The sequence below is a fragment of the Helianthus annuus genome, chromosome 17 (assembly GCF_002127325.2).
Source record: "Helianthus annuus cultivar XRQ/B chromosome 17, HanXRQr2.0-SUNRISE, whole genome shotgun sequence".
In the NCBI taxonomy this organism is placed as follows: Eukaryota; Viridiplantae; Streptophyta; class Magnoliopsida; order Asterales; family Asteraceae; genus Helianthus; species Helianthus annuus.
In genome coordinates this window covers 158,584,044-158,596,518 of record NC_035449.2, presented here as the reverse complement: position 1 = coordinate 158,596,518, position 12,475 = coordinate 158,584,044, and positions in this window count along the sequence as shown.

Here is a 12,475-nt window from a genome sequence, read left to right as displayed (position 1 = left end):
GTAAGGGAAAATCACCAAAATAGCCACTGCAATGCCGTTTTTGCAAATTTGGCCACCTGACACCCCTTGACGAGCCGTTTCAATATCCTGAAACGGCACAAGAATTTTGGTTAACGGCCAGCCAATCGCTGTTTTACACGTGTCCGACAAAGTCTGTAACGGCTTGAGAAGCAACCAGTTAACGCCACGTGTCCGACAGTGTGGAAAGATCTTAGCCAAGCCGTTACAATCGGCTCATGTAGAAAGATCTTAGCCAAGTTCCTTCAACGAGCCAAGCCGTGTTCTTAGGATTTAGCCGAGCCGTTACCGTACACGCATGGACCCCACTTCTGCCAGCCGAGTCGTTACAGCTGGGTCCGAGCCGTTTCCGTAAACTGTTTGTGCCGTCTCAACTGCTCCGAGCCGTTTCAGCTGGCTCCAAGCCGGTACAGCTGCTCCGGGCCGTTTCAACACATGGTTCGATCCGTTTCAGCTGGCTCCAAGCCGTTTGAACTGTATCCGAGCCGGTACAGCTGTCTAATGACGGTTCAATGTGTTGTTCGAGTCGGGTCAACGTGTTGTTCGAGCCGTTTGACCGTATGACCGTATGTTCTCACTATATATTTACCCACTTGTTTTTTTTGTGTGTGCTTGTTAAACGAATCCCTCTAACACACTTAAATCTTATAGAAAATGTTATCTTGCTTTCTTCATTTGATTATCATAGATGTTTTCGTGTATCAAAGGCAAGAAATATTTATGAAATCACACGTATCTGATCGTGTAAAAGACGTGTTCCTGCGCTTTAGTTATCAAATTCGGTTTTGATATTGTTTCTCTTATTGGAGTGTCTTTCTCTTCAGATATGCCGCATTTACTTACCCAGTGAGTGCGGATGGAACTATCGAGCAAAAGACGCATCTTTATCATTGCTACAAGCGTTTTGACTCGAATTCCAGAAGAAGAGATTTGATTCACTCCAAACTTTAAATTTGTTGTCCAATTTGCTCTCGGGGAGGTTCTAAGTTCTAAGCAGCTGTTTGGTGAAGTTATCTGAAGACTGCTTTCTTGGAGACCGAGCTTTTTTCTCTACTACCCGTTTCTGCGGTTATGAGAAAGGGTCCCGATGAGAAATTTTGTGGATGAAATTGAATCACTTTACTAGCGGTTTGGCGAAGTTTTGTTTGTAATTTTTACATGTTATATCTTTTATGTAATTTGTATTGAGTAATAATAAAAATTATGTGTTTTAAATTTGTTTGGGCTGTTTATGTGTTTGGGCCGTTCACTTTTAATAATTTTAATTCTGTTTTGGGCTTTTTATATGGGCTGTTCACTAACAGGTTAACGAAAAAAAATACATAACACTCGTTGCCGTTTCATCTTCCCACGTAACAGCCACCCGTTGCCATTATTACCCACTATATAAACCCTCCCCATTCCACATTTCTCCACGCCGTCCCCGTTAAAAAACTCTTCATTGTTTTGAATACAATCCGTTCACATGGCAAATGCTTGGACCGAAGTTGACGACATCGCCTTGTGCGAAGCCTGGGAGGAGGCAGTGACTAATCCTCCACCACGGGGACAGGGGGGCCTTTGGGTTCGGGTTCAACAGATTTTTGCCCAGCTTCGTGGTCCAGACCATAACCGGAGCGTGGACGCCTTATCGTCCAGGTTTCGGGTGGTGCGGTTGGAATGTGAGAGGTTTGACCGCTATTTCAAGAAGGTGGAGACAGAAATGCCGGACCTTGTTGAGGATGATCAGAAGGCGGTGGCGCTGATCAACTACCGTCATGACGAGGGACATGATTTCAAGCATGTCTCGGAGTGGGAGACAATTAGGATTTGGTTTTAGTTTTTTTTTAGTCTGTTTTGTTTAGTATTTTTATGTTTATGTTTAATATTTATCTTATTAATATAAAAAAATATTTTGGATGTTATTAAATTTTGCATGTTATAAATTTTTGTCAACTGCAACGAAAATGGTAGTACTTGACTGCAACGAATACCATTTGGGTGGTTATAAAACTTGGCTGTCAATTGTGGGCTCTTTGGCCCAATTATGGACTGCAACGAATGTATTTCAAGACGTTGTGGGCTCTTTGGCCCAAACATTGTGGGCTGCAACGTTGTGGGGTGTATTGCCCAAACATTATAGCGTGTTTGGGCCGTTTTACACTGTTTGGGCCGTTTTAAACTAGTGTATAACAATATTAATTAACCAAGTTACCTAACCTTGTTAATTAATTAACCAAGTTACCTAACCTTGTTAACTTTATTAAGTTAACAATATTAATGTTATCAATTAATCGTTTTTACTATTTAACTATTTTTATTTAACTTTATTAAATAGTTTAATTAATTAAAATATTAATTAATAAATTTTATAATTATTTGTTTTAAAACGTTGTGGGCTCTTTGGCCCAAACATTATAGCTTGTTTTGGGCCGTTTTTTACTATTTTTATTTAACCTTATTAATTAATTTAATTAATTAAAATATTAATTAATATTTGCACGGTTCATATCGACAAACGGCTCTTTGGCCCAAACATTAAGTTCCACGATACAACCTAAAAATATTACAAACTTATTTCGTGAATTACAGATAGATTTTTAAACTTTCAAACACTGAAAGGTGTTCAAAGTCCTCGTCGTAAAGTATTGCGTAGTCGAGCAGGGCCTCTTCTACGATCTCTTTTTCTTCCATGTTCGGATTTGTTTTTTAACATTTTTGCACCTTCCTAAAAAACATGTACATTTAAAGCGTAGAAAAGAAAGACGAGTCATCAACGCCTCGACGCTTCGGGACGTCTCTTGTAGGTGAATGCAGAAATTGTTGAAAACCTGCTCCCAGAAAGCAGTATCGGAAACTGAATAAGTGCCCAGTTCACGAGCGGCAGTGTACGAAACGACAACAGCAATATCTTCCTCGTTGGTCCAAGAATCCATTTTTTTAGTGTGAACTTTTGGGATGAGAATGATGTTTAATTGGAGGGAGTAATGTATGTATTTATAGGTTTGAAGGGGGTAAAATGGGAAGATATAATGTTAAATATTAAAACATATTACAAAGAAGAGTTATTTTATTTAACAACATTTGGGCGTGGTAAACACCGCCAAAAATACAGTTTATCAGCCATGAATCGTCTATATGACAAACATATTTGCTTTACGTCTCCAGTAATGTTAATGGGTTTGTCTGTAACGAGATGCTCCATAAGCATACACAGATAGACAGCTTCATTTCCTACGATTGACCTGTTAGAAATCACGTAGTTATCGTTTAGCTCATGAGTTAAGCAGCATTCTGGTTTGCCTGTCTTTTTCCAATACTGCAAATGCACCAGCAACCCAGTTAAATACACCTTAAGCTTCATCAACCGTGGAATAATAACTGCCCTAAATTTGTCTCCTCGTCCACAAAAGTTTTCAAACGGGTACAAAACTAATTCCTAGGATGCCAACTCTAACCGTACTAACATCCATTCGTTATTGTCAATCGACAGTGGGAAAAACACAAAATCCACGTCAAAAAAGGAAGGAAATGGGTTTTCTTTACCATTTCCATAACCAACCACGCTTTTAGGAACCGATTGTAGTAACGTGTCATAGAATTGAGGTGGGAGAATTGTCCACCGCAAATTTAACGTGGGATCCCTTTGTAAATTTCTTCTTCTCCAAGCCATTAGTCGTCCAGTCCATCCCTCAATATGTTGTTTAACGAATATTTATATATTAATAAAAGTTACATCTAATAAACACGAAAAATACAAATTTTGGTAATAAAAAATTTATAATGAAATTACCGTTGCTGTTAGGTAGCCATTACAACGATAGCCTAACAAAGTACCCCCAAATTTTTTGTCCAGCTCCACATAACGAGTAAAAACAGCTGAATAACAGAATGGAGCGTCCCCATTACTGTAAAATGTTGCAACATCTTTTGACCAATTCTCAGATTCGTCGTCTGGAATTGCCCATCTTCCGGCTCTGTTTGAGTGCAAGCTTTGACGGTTATTTAAAAAGTTGTTTTCTTCCGGCACCTGCGGCACAGCCGTTTCAGACGAGGAAGATTCACCCGACTGTCTGGGTGCTCTCCATTTCTTAAGAATCCATGTTGATGATTTACTAACTGGTTGAGAGCAGTATACGTTGTTTTTGTCAGCCATTATTGGTTTTAAGACTGTTTCAAGTGCTCTGAATGGCGTTCTAAGAAAATATTTTGCGATCTTATTTAACATGAAAATAATTTTTGAAAAAAATGTTTTTTTAAGAGGTTTCATCACAACTTTCAATAAAGCTACTGCCCGAGCCGTTACAAGTAACTGCCCGAGCCGTTTCGTGGCACGTGCTCCAATAAAGTAAAATTCAAGCCTTTTCCGTTTCCTGCTTATGCCGTTTCAGCAATGCCGAGCCGTTTGCACTGCAATGTCAAGCCGTTTCAGCTGCAACGCCGTGCCGTTTCCTCTGCAACGCCGAGCCGTTTCCGCTGCATGGTTCCGCTGTCAGTTCGTGCCGTTTCCGATGTCACGACGAGCCGTTTCCGCTGTCAGGTCGTGCCGTTTCCGATGTCACGTCGAGCCCTTTGACGGCGCGTGTTCCAATAAAGTACTATTCCCCATGTCAGACAAAATTCAAGTCAGGTCAACAAAATGCGAGTGCCGTTTCCTCCCATGTGACCATCACTTTCCCACTTTGAAACCACTTTGAATTTCTCCACGTTGGAGCAAAGCAAACGACTAGAAGACCCCAACTTTCAAGATCCGAAAGATCGTTGACTCTTTCGGGACCACTAATCTGACTTCTTCGACATTATTTGTGGGCCCCCCACTATGGACTTCAACCGACACGAGAACATGCCGAATGATTTCGAGAAGATTCCAAACGACCGAGAGATGCAAGATGCTTTCATGGACCCCCCTTTTTGCCCGGTAAAATGTTTGCCGATAAATTAAAGATAAGATTTTTATTTGAATTCGTATACTATTTTTATTTTTTTTTCTTTTTATATAGCAAATAACCATTAAAGTACGAGAAAAGTGGTTGGTTTTACAAAATTTGCTTGAAGTGATGACTCCGGCGATTGAAACAGCTATTAGGCAGACTTGTTTCGGTCCATATTTAGATAATAGGTGCACCATATGTGATAGCCTTCTTTTATATGGCGTTGCACAACTACAAATACCGACGCCTTTTCCCCGTAATGGTATTTCATATAGATTACGAGGGCAGCTATTTACATTCACCCCGAAACAGTTTTGTTTAATAACGGGGCTACGTTTTGGGCACACTTCTTGGTCACCTATAGACCATCCGAACTCATTTAGGAACAAATACTTTGGAGCTGGATCAACTGTTAATTTTGGCCAAATAATGAACATGTTCGGGAACATTAGCCAGTTTAACGATGCTGACGGCACGAGGATATGTCTTCTCATGCTAATCGGTCAAGGTTTTTTGGGTTGGCAAAAAACCAATGTTGTTGATAATATGATTTTAGACCTTGTGGATAATTTAGAAGAATTCAGACAATATCCATGGGGTAATTATTTTTGGGAAAGTACTTATAGTGCTATATACAATTTGTGCAATCGGCAAAAAGAAGACGCTAAAGGTTTTTCTTTAGCTGGATTTGTCTGGCCCTTCAAGGTACCCGTGAATGTTAATTAATATAGTTATTTCTCAAAACATATAAAATTAAATATAAATAACCCTTAAATAAATTCTCTTGTGTAGATGTGGCTGTTGGAGACTTTTCCTCATTTTAAGAATTCAAGGGAATGGTATGAAGGTGAGACGATTCCAAGATTTTTGGGATGGAAAGAAGGCAAGAAGTTTATGAGGAGCAGTGTGGACTCATTGCTACAAACAGCGGCAAACGTAATACATTTTATTTTTAAATATACTTAAAAAATAAATATAAACTTTTTTATTGTTTATATTAATATTAATATGCTTACTATTTTTATTGGGCATTTTTTTAAACATTTGCAGAGATGTGAATTTAGGCCGTCTTTGGTTATATTGCCCACTCAAAATGAGTTGCAAAGCGCGTGGTATTTGTCTAGTTCAGATTATTTAGACGCTGAACGTCGGATGTATACCAGTGCAATGCCGGGCGAGAATCCAGTTCAAATTGCCACAGAAATACCCATTCAAATGCCCACAGGATTCACGGGTCAAAATCAACCAGAAATGCAGGCCGCCCCAGGTGTCGTCACACAAGAACAGCTTGCGTCTGTAATGGGGGCTCTGTTTGGTCACGATGGGACGAATGAAGGTTTTAATCCGGCAACGGATCCAGAGGAGATTCCACAACAGAATTTTGTTCCCCCTCCGACCCCGTTTCGATCAAATTACGAGAATGAGCTGATTTCACAGTTTAAATCACTCTTGGACGAGAGGCTGCTCGAGAACAACCGGAGACTTACCAATATGTTCATGTCGGAGTTTTCGCAATCATATCGATGTTCTCCAAAGCAAAAAACGGTCAGGACTCCGGCGACTGTACGAACACCAAAAGAAGAGGCACACACTCAGAGTGATAATGTAATGTGTTTTGTGAATAATTTTTTTTATAATAACAATATCTACCAATAACTGTTAATTTACCTGTCATGCTTTTCATGTAGGCTGTTGCCGATTCATTTATCAATTACGATAATGCCTACCATGTCTCTATGAGCCCGATGGTGAATGAAGATTTTGTAAGTTTTTCCATTTTATATATTTTAATTACTTGTCATTTTTTTTATTACTACTATAAATTTATAAAAATTCAGTATAAATTGTGTAAATGAAAGTTAATGAAAATATTTTTTAGAAAGTGAAATTAATACATATATACAATATTTGTAGAATGAGGATCCTGAAATAATCAAACTGAGACGATCCGAAAGGCTTGTAAAGCCCGCATCAGCTTTGCTATCCCCGTATGTGGCTTACAAAAGATTGAAAGATAGAAAAGCCAAAAGGTTAAGAAACGAGGATAGACAAATTGAATTCATCAAGCAGTGGTATCCAAATTGCGGCAGTAAACATCTTTCCCTAATAGTGGGGAATTCTGTCGGTCCAAATTTTTGGGAGTCATTGCTAGGCATGGACGGTCGCGGCTGGTTAAGCGATGATGTAAGTAATAAAAAATAATTTATATTTTTTTGTATATTGTATTCAAATTAACTTTAGAATGTTTAACAACATATATTTAGGTGGATGATCCACATGTATCATTCAAGAAATGAAAGTGATCGGTGGAGTATCCTACCCCCATATTTTCAAAATTATTTTCGGTACATGGCCATCGACCAGACCTGTAAAGGTTACTTTACTGGGCAGGTTGAACCTTTTCCATCAATACATACTGTTGACGAGGTAATGTGGAACGAACTTATTAATTACTGAATAAATGTATTTCGTATTGAATTAATTTAATATTTTGCGTACTAATTATATAGGTTTACGTACCGTTGTATATAGAAGGTGTTCACTGGTTTTTAGGCGTTTTCAACCTTGTCAATTACACGCTGACGATATACGACAGGTATTAGCCCGATTTAACTGATTAGTACTCCAAGATACATGTTACTAACTGTGTTAATTTGTTGCTGTTTTAGCCTTTTAAATGCTATGGAAAAGGAAAGAACGGATGTGGTGTGTCATATAAATTTTGTGTTTGACCACTGGCTACGAACTCATGGTTATAATGCCCACAGACCATTACCGTTAACTTACCCTTTCCGAGTTATTTATGCAACCGATGCTCCTCAGCAGTCCGGATTTTTGGGAGACTGTGGGGTTTGGGTTTGCATATTTCTTGATAGGTTGATAAATAAAAAACCGTTGAACGATGATGAAGATACACAGAAAACAGCGGAACGTATGCGACGTCAACTAGCTTTACTATTTTATGATTCCGTGTTACCAGATACTACAACTGATAACAACCTTGATGATGATGATGATCCCGTATTAGAAGTGTAGTTGTATTTTTTTGGTTTAAAAACATTAAATATTTTTCTACTCGTCTCTATGTGTATATATATATGTGTCACTTCCACCTTTATTACACATGTGATATCCTCCATTACCAATGACAAGTATTCCTCCTTCCGTTTCGATCAATCAACAGAATTGGGATCGCCAATGGTCTCCAAATGTTCTTGAATTTTACTACGATGGGGATAATCCTAGTTGCTATTCTAAATACACGGGGTTAACACCACTAGGAAAAGATTGGTGGGGGGGACTGCTTGGATTTACTGGAACAGGTTTTATTCAAAAAACGGTACGTTAATAATAAATATTTTCGTAATAAAAATCTGTTTCATTATTTTTGTAATAAATAAATTACCGTTATTTTTTAGCACGTAAAAGCATGGTGTAACAAACTCATGTATGAACGAGAGAATGCAAGGACGCTGTCGTCAAAAGATTATCGTTGGACAGTTCTACCGCCAAATTTCTTCAACATGTTAAATAAACAAGATATTGATGCAACCAGATACACAGATGGTTCTACAGCAGCATATCCTCCATTCTGGGAAATTGATACGGTAGGCTATATCAATTTTTTTTTATTTTATTATATCCGTTTTTATTAAATGAACAAGATATTGATGCACGACTCTCACTCTTACTCCACACCTATTTAAACACATCTTGGTTCACTTATCAACTGGCATCCCCCGTTTTTCTACCTCATGGCAAATCAAGAAAACAACATTCATCTACACGTTCATATCAACGTCAACATTTTCCAACCGGTTAACCACCCAAACCCACCCTCAGATAACCCCGAACCAAACAATTCACAAACTCGTAACCCCCCAAACCCGGTGCAACAGCCAACACGTGAAGCACCATTTAGCGGTTCAGGTCAGTGTGAGGCGGTTGATCTGTTACCTAACCCCGATGAACAACAGCGTCCTTTGGACCAGATTATTCCACAAGAAAATTTGGCGGTTACTGCTGACGAAGACTCAGACGAGGAATTGGATTTCGAAAGACTGTACGATAAAGTGCGTTTTGAAGCTTATCGTGCGGAAATGGAAAAAGGGGTAGAGTATGCTTCTGAAGCGGAAGACCATTCCGGTTATTAGTTAAATGTCAGGGTTTTTTTTTTTTTGAAATAAGAACTTAAACGTGTTTGATGTAATTTTCCCTTTAATTTTTTTGCTAAGAATTTTTGTTTTTTTATTTGCAGCATTGATTTAGAACCTAAGATTATTCACTTTTTGCAGGTATACATTCCTATACCGGACAACGAACAAAATTGGTTGCTTTTTCAAATAAATATAAAGTCACTACAATTAAGAATTTTTTTTGCTAATACTTGTGACACGATTAATTGCGGAGATTCATTTTGCGTACACAGAAGAGTACATCAAATTGTTCTAGAATTTGAGTCTCTATTTTTGTGGTTTCTCGGACGTATATCGTACTGGCAACAGTCAGAAATAAATGAGACGCGTTCCATGCAAATAGTAGGGGATTTCGTGTGGCCTCCTCAAACAAATCGTATTGGCAGAAATTCAGGAGTCATCATATGTATGCTAATGGAAAAACTTATTTGGAATCGTTCTTTAACATGGACCGAAGGAAACCTTCAGGATGCTTGTTTCAGATACAGATGATACATGGCAAATGAACTCTACACCGGGCGCTTCACACCTGTTAATGTTTAATGGTTCTATGTATGCATGTAATATAAAAAAAATTAATAACATATTTTAATGAAATGATTTTCAATATTAATTATTTGCAACTAAATACACTTACTACGTTACTTGAGAAATTAAATTAAAATTCACAAAATAAATTAAAGTATTAAAAGTCTCCCAAGTTAAAAGACGGATATATATAATCAGCAGGAGATTGTGTAAAATGATCAGGATTATCGGTTTCTTTCCCTTTCCCTTTGTCTGGGTCTTTGCGAGTACGAATTTCTGACGGCATGGGCTGCCGACAGACATCCCGATGATGACCGTATGAGTTACACCGGGAACAATACAGGGGAGTAGGTTCTTCCCCGCGGGATAAGATCCGGTTGTTTTCTCGAGGACGACCAGCCTGGCGTTTTTTCATATGTGGCGGTTGAAGATTGATAAGGTCTTCTGGAGTCTCCCATTCAGATCTATGAGGAAGAGGATAAATCGCTTCTTCATAAGTTTTCTTATAGACTTCGTTTGAGTAACACGGGAAGCAATACTTACTGCAATCGGTTTCACCTAAAAATTTTGAAACGGCAATAACATGCCCGCATGGTAAACCAGAAACCTGCCAAACTCGGCAACTACAGGTTCCATTAACAAAGTCCACTAAACCCCCTTTCCACTGTCTGCAACAGAATAACTGTTTAACTCAATCCCAGCAACCGTCCAGGTTCTAGACCCTTCAATTTTTTTAAAAATTTTCTTCTGTGCCCATTGTGTAAGTAAATGTTTTTCATGTATACCTTGCAAACGGCGATCGTAAAACCACTTTTGTACAGATTGCCGGAAGAACTCTAAGAGTTGTGTTACCGGCATTTTACGCGAGTATCTAGATAAAGCGTTAATAGACTCCGCGCTGTTAGATGTCATATAATGATATCGATTGCCTGGACAATGCGCCCTTGCCCATCTACCGAACCCAATACTTGTTAGAGTGTGACGTACTATAGGAACGGCAAGACAAAGAGCATTAAATGACTCGTTAAAATAAAACAATCGGTACGATTTGCATGTATTCCACCACAGCTTCTCATTTTCTTTTTTTTATCAGAGGGTAAACGTAGCTTCATCATTAAATGACGACAGCATAACCCATGATAAACATGTGGAAAGACGTTTCTAACAGCTAGATGTATAGAATTCGCTCTATCCGAAATTATGGCCATTTCAGGTATTTCACCGACACATTCTTTAAGCTTTGACAGAAACCATGTCCAAGATTCACCATCCTCTGATTTTCCTATTCCATAGAAAATTGGTAAAATTTGGTTGTTTCCATCCATCCCGACCGCTAAAAATAACGTCCCTTTAAATTCACCCTTTAGGTGTGCAGCATCAATGATCACCACCGGTCTTAAATTACAGATAAAGGTACGAATCTGAAACAAAATTATTTAAAAAAAGTGAGCAACATGTAGTTTGTCGAAATAAAATAAAAACAGAGAGTGCTATAAGTTACCGCAGCACCAATCGCGACAAAGACCATTTCAAACCGACGCTCGTCATCAGTCTTGATATGTGTAACGAAACCAGGATTTGCCCGCTCTAGATTGCAACAGTAAAGTGGTAGTTCTGCAAACGAGTCTCTGCTTGATCCTTGTAAAAGCTCTAGTGCCAGACTTTTTCCACGCCAAGCTTGACTAGTGGTTCTAAAATCTTTCACTATTTCATTACAACGATATATTCTTCTACTGTCTTTTAAAGGTTCTTTTAAATAATGAGCAACAACATTTGGGTTTGCCTGACGAACATGTGGGTACGTTAGCGTCTTCGAGCACGTGTGTTTATCGTTAAAACTCTTAACAAAAAACACCCCACTATCTCCAAAACTCCTTGCACGAAAACGCCAAACGCAACCGTCCACCAAACATGACACTTGGTACCGACTTTTAGAGGATCTATCTACGTTAAACTCAAAGTGTTCTAACAAACATTTTTTTCCCAACTCAAGTTTCATGTCTTCTTTGTTATTAAATACGTGACCTGGTTCAAAAGTAATTGATGAAGATCGCAAACAATTTTCAAATGAATTATCAGGATTTGGTTGGTAGTCGTTTACAACATCATAATTTTCTTCATCAGTACACAAATTTAAATCAAGAACTAAAAATTTTTTTGGAGGTGAAAAACTAGATGATCCAACACAAAATCCTTCAACCACATATAATTTATAAATTTCAAAAATATTTTCCATAGCAAAATTATAAAAAATTGCAAGATCTTCATCGTTTATTATATCTATTGGATCACTAAAGGAAGACAACCGATACGATAACTTCGTAATGTTTGTAGAACTACACATGTTTGACACTTTACTTAGAAGAGCAGTGTATGAAAGGTTGGGTTCAATTGTAAACCACGTCTACTTGAATCAGCATCAGCAACATACTCCAACTTTCCGTTAACGATTTCCCACTTTCCGCCGTTGTATACAACCAAACGAATCTTCATAATTTTAAGTTGGAAACTTCCTTCTACAAAAAGCTAAATGTTTTTATAACTTTAAATAAATCTGTTGCACAAACAAATACAAAAAATATATAAGGGCCACTCACTAAATATAAAGTAAAGGATTGAAACGGCTTGGAGCCAGCTGAAACGGCTCGAACCATGTGTTGAAACGGCCCGGAGCAGCGTACCGGCTTCGAGCCAGCTGAAACGGCTCGGAGCAGTTGAGACGGCACAAACAGTTAACGGAAACGGCTCGGAGCCAGCTGTAACGGCTCGGCTGGCAGAAGTGGGGTCCATGCGTGTACTGTAACGGCTCGGCTAAATCCTAAG